Source organism: Eumetopias jubatus, unplaced genomic scaffold, assembly GCF_037043125.1.
Source record: "Eumetopias jubatus isolate StellerSeaLion01/CBP00866 unplaced genomic scaffold, mEumJub1_p1.0 scaffold_8, whole genome shotgun sequence".
Classification (NCBI taxonomy): Eukaryota; Metazoa; Chordata; class Mammalia; order Carnivora; family Otariidae; genus Eumetopias; species Eumetopias jubatus.
In genome coordinates this window covers 119647172-119654031 of record NW_028274814.1, presented here as the reverse complement: position 1 = coordinate 119654031, position 6860 = coordinate 119647172, and the positions used below count along the sequence as shown (strand labels likewise).

At 37.8% G+C, this 6860-nt stretch overlaps 1 non-coding gene across 1 annotated transcript; it reads right to left on the bottom strand.

Moving 5' to 3' along the window:
* Positions 1-3113: 3113 nt before the first annotated feature.
* On the bottom strand, positions 3114-3245 carry LOC114223008 (small nucleolar RNA SNORA18). The gene has a single exon (XR_003612038.1). It is a non-coding gene; the product is annotated as a small nucleolar RNA SNORA18 (small nucleolar RNA).
* Positions 3246-6860: the final 3615 nt, after the last annotated feature.

The window sequence follows — 6860 nt, the reverse complement described above, 5'->3', positions numbered from 1 at the left end:
CCCCTCATTGGGCTCCCTGTTCAGCAGGAAGCCTGCTTCTCCCACTCCCCCTGCTTATATTCCCTCTCTCACTGTCTCTCTCTCTCTGTCAAATAAATAAATAAAATCTTTAAAAAAAAGATGTATTACATAATATATGCACAGTATATAAAGCCTGTGATTTCACAGCTGTTACTGTTTAGACTAGTATTCTCTAAATTTATTTAGGTACAAAAACATGCATTGATTACAAAAAAAGTAAAATTTAGGAGGCAGGAAGATATTGCAAAGCTGAGGTGGGTAGTATGTGGATGGAGGACCAGTTTGGGAGCCATTACTGTTGCTGCCCATAGTCTACTTCCATCTGGAGTGGCATTGTGGGAGATCCGGGTCAACTCTCATCTCCACTCCAAATTAACTCTGTGACTTTGGGTAAAATACAAATAATGGCCTCAGGAAGCCCCGCCTTCTCAGCAGCAAAATGGGGCAAGTAATAAATACCTTACAAAGCTTACGTAGGGATTATGAGTTCCTTTCCCTTCAGCCTTAAAATACTGAAAGCTCGGTTATCCAAACCAATTTCGTTAAGTGTGGGGGTGGGGGAGCTCCTGGCAGCTGGGTTGATATATCAAAGAACATTTTGGAATCAGTGCCCTCAAAAGTAAGTTGCCAGCGATAGACGAATAGGGCTGAGCAATATGGGAAGTGAATTGTGGTATAGCAGTAGGAACTGACTCAAGTCACCCTTGATGAGTCATAGCTGGTCAACTTTCTGTTATTTCTGCATCTTATGCCTTTTATGTGTTATGATGGCCTTTATTTCTCCCTCTTTTCAACCCTATAATCCTGGAATTCATAAAAGTGAGGAAAAGAACTCTAGTTGGAATCTGACATATCTTAGATATAGGAAAATGTATTTAAGAAAGTTCAGAGATATTTTGTAAATTTGATGCAAATCCCTAGAAATACTCTAAGATGGTTTCCTAAGCAGACTTGGCTGGAACCAGCAAGGTGACTTGGAACGGGAATTATACAGCTAGCATCTTTTAGTGTACTAGCCAATGGGTAGACACTGTATTCAATGGTTATCTCATTTAATCAGTCCTGAAATCTCTGAGGTAGGTATTGCTATTAAAATTCTTATTTTACAGATGGAAAACTGAGGCATGGAGAAGTTAAGTAACTTATCTCAGATGACATAAAGATTAAGTTGTTCAAGATCATCAAACAAGGCAGTCGGCCTTGGGAGGCTGCACTCTTAACCTCCTCATTATACTGTGTGAAGTCTTTAAAAAATGTAGAAATACAGGAAGGGGAAGAATGGCCCTACATTGTGCAAGAGATAGAACTTGGTCTTTGGAGTCAGGCAGGTCTTATTACAACTCTGGCTCTGCTACTTAGCAACTATTTGACCTACTACTTAAACTCCATGAACCTCAGATTTTCCATCTCTAAAGTGGATGCAGTAATATATGCATCACAGCATTCCTGTGGGAATTAAGTAAAATGTTGTCTATCCAATACACTGTGGGAGTCAAGTATTTCTTCAGAGGTAACTTACCTAATCCTCAAAACAACACTTTGAGGTAGGTATTCTTATCATCACTCCTATTTTACAGGTAGGAAAATTAAGATTTAGAGACATTAAGTAACTTTCCCAACATAACACTCAGTAGAGCAAGAATTCAAACTTAGGAAGTCTGATTCCACAATGCAAGCTCTCATCTGTTTCCTTCCACATGTGAAAAAGACCTGGGAATCAGGGTTAAAGACAAGCTTGAGAAGGTTCTACAAGTACAGCACTAGAGAAAAAGCCAGTTCATATTTAGAGTACATTCATGCAAAAATAGGGTCCAGTATGTATGCTATGTTCTGTGCTGTTCAGATTGCATCTATAGGGGGGTGTTCAAGTCTGGATGATACTTTTTAACGGATACTAACATACTGAAAATGACTATGATAATGACAGGGGTTGAAAATGATCTCAAGAGAGGAACAGCTGGAAATGTTTTGGTTTGATGAAGGTGCACAAGGGGTCAGAGAAATAGATGTCTTTGGGAAAGACTGCTGTCCAGCAGGTTGACCATACCTTGATATAATCACTATGGGTCCTGACTCTGTTCCTAGACTTGAAAGTTCAAGGGTTTTACTGTATTAGTTAATCAATATTCAGAGTTGAGCATATACTTGGTAATTGATTCATACTAACCAAACCTCTAAGAGACTGATGCATATGCTGGAATGTTAATTAATTGCTTAAAATAGGAACATAAGTACCAAACAGATTTTATACATGTGTTAGCTGATCAGAGTACCTTTTTGTTTTTAGGGGATCTTATATTCTTCTGTCAGAATGTGTATTAACCCTGTGGTAATAAGCTAACTTGTTAGCTTGCAAGCAGGGTGAAAATTGCAAGCCCTTTATGTTTTCTGACTTAGGGTGATGGTCAAAAACTGATGTCTCATTATTTTATTAACTAAACTTATTCATGTGGACAATATTCCATATGAGCTTTTGAACATCTGTATCTTGTCTGCAAATTGTTTTTATTCTTGTTTTTCAGTCGGGTCATTTTTAATTGGATGTTAGATTTCTATTGCTTTTCCTTTTTGTACAGTGTAAAGTGTTTTTCAAAATTATGTGTAACATCAGACATAATTATTTAAAATCAATACATTTTTATTTAAGGAATTTTACATGTTGTGATTCCTTCCACTGCCCATCAAGTTCACAGCAATTCTTCTAAAACTTGAGTCAGGGTTTATCTTCCAGATAGGTCTTTTGAAAAGAACCTATGCTTAATTCACAGTTGTGCTGTGTTTACTCAATAATTGTTTTAGTTGGGCTTCTTTTATCTCCACTTGACTATGGACATACTGATGACATACTTTAAACATTTCCCCACCTGGCATCTTTGAGATCTAATCTCTTCATGTGATTTGCTTTAGGGCCACTTTTCGGATCAGAGTACATGGATTTGTATGGTTCTCCATTTCAAACACCCTCGAAACATGAATGAATTCAAATCATATTCCCTCCCCAGTTATCACCCCCAAGAATAGTACAGACTGTGGGATATGCCAATAGCTTAGGTCAAAATATTTAAACATTTGGCCTTTCATACTTCTAGCAACTCTGTCTTGTAGTTCTTTCCCACGGATCTAACAAATAGTTCTGTGAGGAAAGCAAAAGCACATCGTTCCTCTAGGAGGCATTTTCAGTGATGTGGGTCTGCAGGAAAAGCCCCGTGGGGATAGACCTCAGTTATCTATCGGGTTGTTTCCTATTGATTGATAGTTTTTTTTATATAAATGTATGTGTATATAAAATATTAATTTATATTTAGATAATTCAGATAAAATGAGATTTGTATGTATAGGTCGTAAAAAATGAGGTATAAAATTTTGTTATATCAGTTACAGTATTGTCTGTCATAATTCACTTGTTTTTTGACTTTCTATTTTATTTTATTTATTTATTTTATTTTAATTCCAGTATAGTTAACCTACAGTATTATATTGGTTTTAGGTGTGCAATATAGCGATTTAACAACTTTATACATTACTTTACTCGGTTCTCATCATAAGTGTACTCTTTAAGTCCCATCACCTATTTCACCCCTCCCCCCCACCTCCCCTCTGGAAAGCATCAGGTTGTTCCCTGTAGTTTTTTTTTTTTTTAAAGGTTTTATTCATCCACTTGACAGAGAGAGAGAGAGAGAGAGAGCACAAGCAGGGGGGAGTGGCAGGCCGAGGGAGAGGCAGAAGCAGGTTCCCCACTGAGCAGGGAGCCCGATGTGGGCCTCGATGTGGGGCTCGATCCCAGGACCCTGGGATCATGACCTGGGCCGAAGGCAGACACCCAACCAACTGAGCCACCCAGGTGCCCCTGTTCTCTGTAGTTAAGTGACTTTATATGTCTTCTGCCATGCCCGTAATATATCTGAGTTTTATGTTTTATCAAAATAGCTTTCTTCCCCCAAGATTATATTTTCCCATTTTTTATCCTTTAAAAAATTTACATTTTAAATACAACTGGAATTTATTTTAAAGCGTAGCATGAAGAAGGCATTTAATTTTAGTTTTTTCCTTCTCCTAATGCCATTTATTAAATACTCTGTCATTTCCTGACTGGTTTTAAATGCCTCAATTATCATAAACTAAGATCATATGTATGTATATATATATATTTTTTTCTGGACTTTTAATCCTATTCTATTGATCTATTTGCCTATTTTCCACAAAGCACATTATTTTAAATGTTGTGACTTTAAGGTACATGTTGATATCTGGTAAAATAAGTCTTTTTTTTTGTTCTTTTTCTAAAGAATCTTGACTTTTTTGGCACATTTCATAGATGAACTTTAGAATTAGTTTGCCAATTCTGTAAAATAACCTGTTGGAATTTTGATTAAAATTGCATCACATGTATTATTTAATTTGGGGAGCATTAATATCTGTATAATATTGAACCTTTTTATCTAGGACTATCTTTTAAGGCTTCCATTAAAATTATATGGTTATCTTCAATACATTTCATACTTTTAAGTTTTTTTATGTAATACAAGGTTTCATTGGAATTGAATTATAGTGCTCTTCTCTATTACACTTTCAAATTAGTTGTTGCTGATTAGGAAAAGCTGTAGATTTTTATATGTTAATCTTGTTTCTACCTTTCTGAAAATTATAATTAGTCCATAGAGATATTGTGTGATTGCCTTGGATTTTCTGGGTATATATCTACCTTGCTAGTATATTTATAAATATTTCATATTTATTTCATTTTTTCTGATCTTTTTGTATTGACCAGTAACTCTAGGGCAAAATTATTGACCATAAAAGTAGGCATCATTTTATCTTGTTCCTGACTTTTATGGAGATGTGGTATTTTACTCTTCAGAATAGTTTACAGATATTTTACCTTTCAGAATGATATTTGGAAATTGGCAAACTGTTGATAACTGTTGATGAGTGATAGGTACACAGAGATCATTATTCTTTCTGTGCATATATGTTTGAAATTTCCATAATAAAATGTTAAATGAAAAAAATAGAGCCAAATTAAAAAAATATGAATTGTTTTAGGTTTTTGGGTGGAAATCCCTTTTCAATTTAAGGAAGCATCTTTTTTCCCTAACTTATTGTAAATTTTCTATTAGGGACAGGTATAGAATATGTGTCTTCAAAAAACTATTTTTGAAAGAAAAACTGTGACATGGCCTACCCATCTCAAAAGACCAAGGAAAAGCATGAGACTCTCAATATAAAAAATTGAGAACTCACTCGCCAAATATTTAGGTTGGCTTCTCTCTCATCAACTGACAGTTTTCAATAAAAGCAGAAGTGCCTCGAGGGCCCTCGCTCATTGCTGACAACATGGAAGGGACTAAATAAATCATGTATCATTGTTAGAGGGCTTTCGGGAGGAGAGGGATGTAGGCCATGGTAGCTGTGTTGTACCACCCCGGTCCCCTCTCAGGACCGAACGACTTATCCCCCCAGCTGCTTGGATTATAGCTGCCTGACAGTTTTCAGCTGCCAACCCTTTCCAGGAATTGCCCGTGGCTGGAAAGAACCACCTTGCTCGAGCTTCTGCCCCCTTCCCAGGAGCAGCTGTGTCCAATGACTGGCCTGTGTGGGGCTATAGAATCCTAGCTTCCTTGCCCAACTCAGAACAGGTCGAAAGGGCTTTCCCAGCTTCAGAGCTCCATGCTGGCTGGCTGATGAGGCCTTAGGGCTGCCAGATAAAATAAATACAGATGCCCAGTTAACTTTCAGTTTTAGATAAACAACAATTTTTTAGAATCAGTATGCCCTAAATATTGCATGGGACATCTTGCTGCTAAAATTTGTTTTGCTGTTTATCTCAAATTCAAAGTTAACTCTGTGTTTATTTGCTAAATCTGGCAGCCCACAGAGGCATGGGGGCCTGACTTCTCCTGTAAGCCTGCTCCTTCTTTTTTGGATTTAACAGACATATTCAGGACATTCCATCGTAAAATAACAGACTACACATTTTTTTCAAGTGCTTCTTTCCCTTACTCCACCTGTTGATTCTTGAGAGCACTCTCCAACCAACTCCCTGCATGCTGTTGTCTCAGAGTCTTTCTCACTAACGAGTCTGCGATAGAGAATTAAAACACCTTTCCTTGCCCTGCCCAAATTTCAGAACCAATTCAGAGATTGGCACATGGGTCCGAAAGACAGAGGTCTCTCTAGATTTATGATTGAAGAGCGGAGACTCGAGAACGTGGCTAAGTCAGAGCCTAGGGTTTGCTCATCTGTCATTCCCGATCCAATTTGCTCAGAGTACCTCACTAAGCTTTCTTTATAGCTGTTCCTGTCACCTGTTCATCAATTTGGTAAAGTCATTCCTCCTCTCCTGGGGAGGTGGAAGGCAGTGGGCAAGAAGCCAGGACTATTAACTCTTGCTACTGTCCCTCTACGTGAAAACAAAGCCAAGGCAAAGAGGTCTCTCACTAAACTAGGCTTTGTGAAGGATAAAAGCAGCCGTGGTCAAACGGTCAGTGCAAATGATCATGTATGAGTCTGATGCAAAATCAGCTGAGACCTTCGAAAGTATGGATTCTGTGTCTTTTGCCTCCTCTGACTTTTCTCCTCGAAGTGAGGAATTTCCTCAGGACTTATGTTTGTCTCTACTTGATCTGTGTGATCTGCTTTGTCAAGCTAGCTAGTCTTAATGTAATGCTTTCAGAGGCGTGACCTTCAAAGCCACACGTGCTTTGGCCTTTCCCCCGAGTTTCATTCAGTTCTATATTTCCAGCAGTTTCATCCTCTACCCCTCAATTTTCTGGAAATACCCTGAATACAATAAGTTTCTGCTTCAGTCACCCTCTTGCTTGCGTGCGAACAAATTCTCA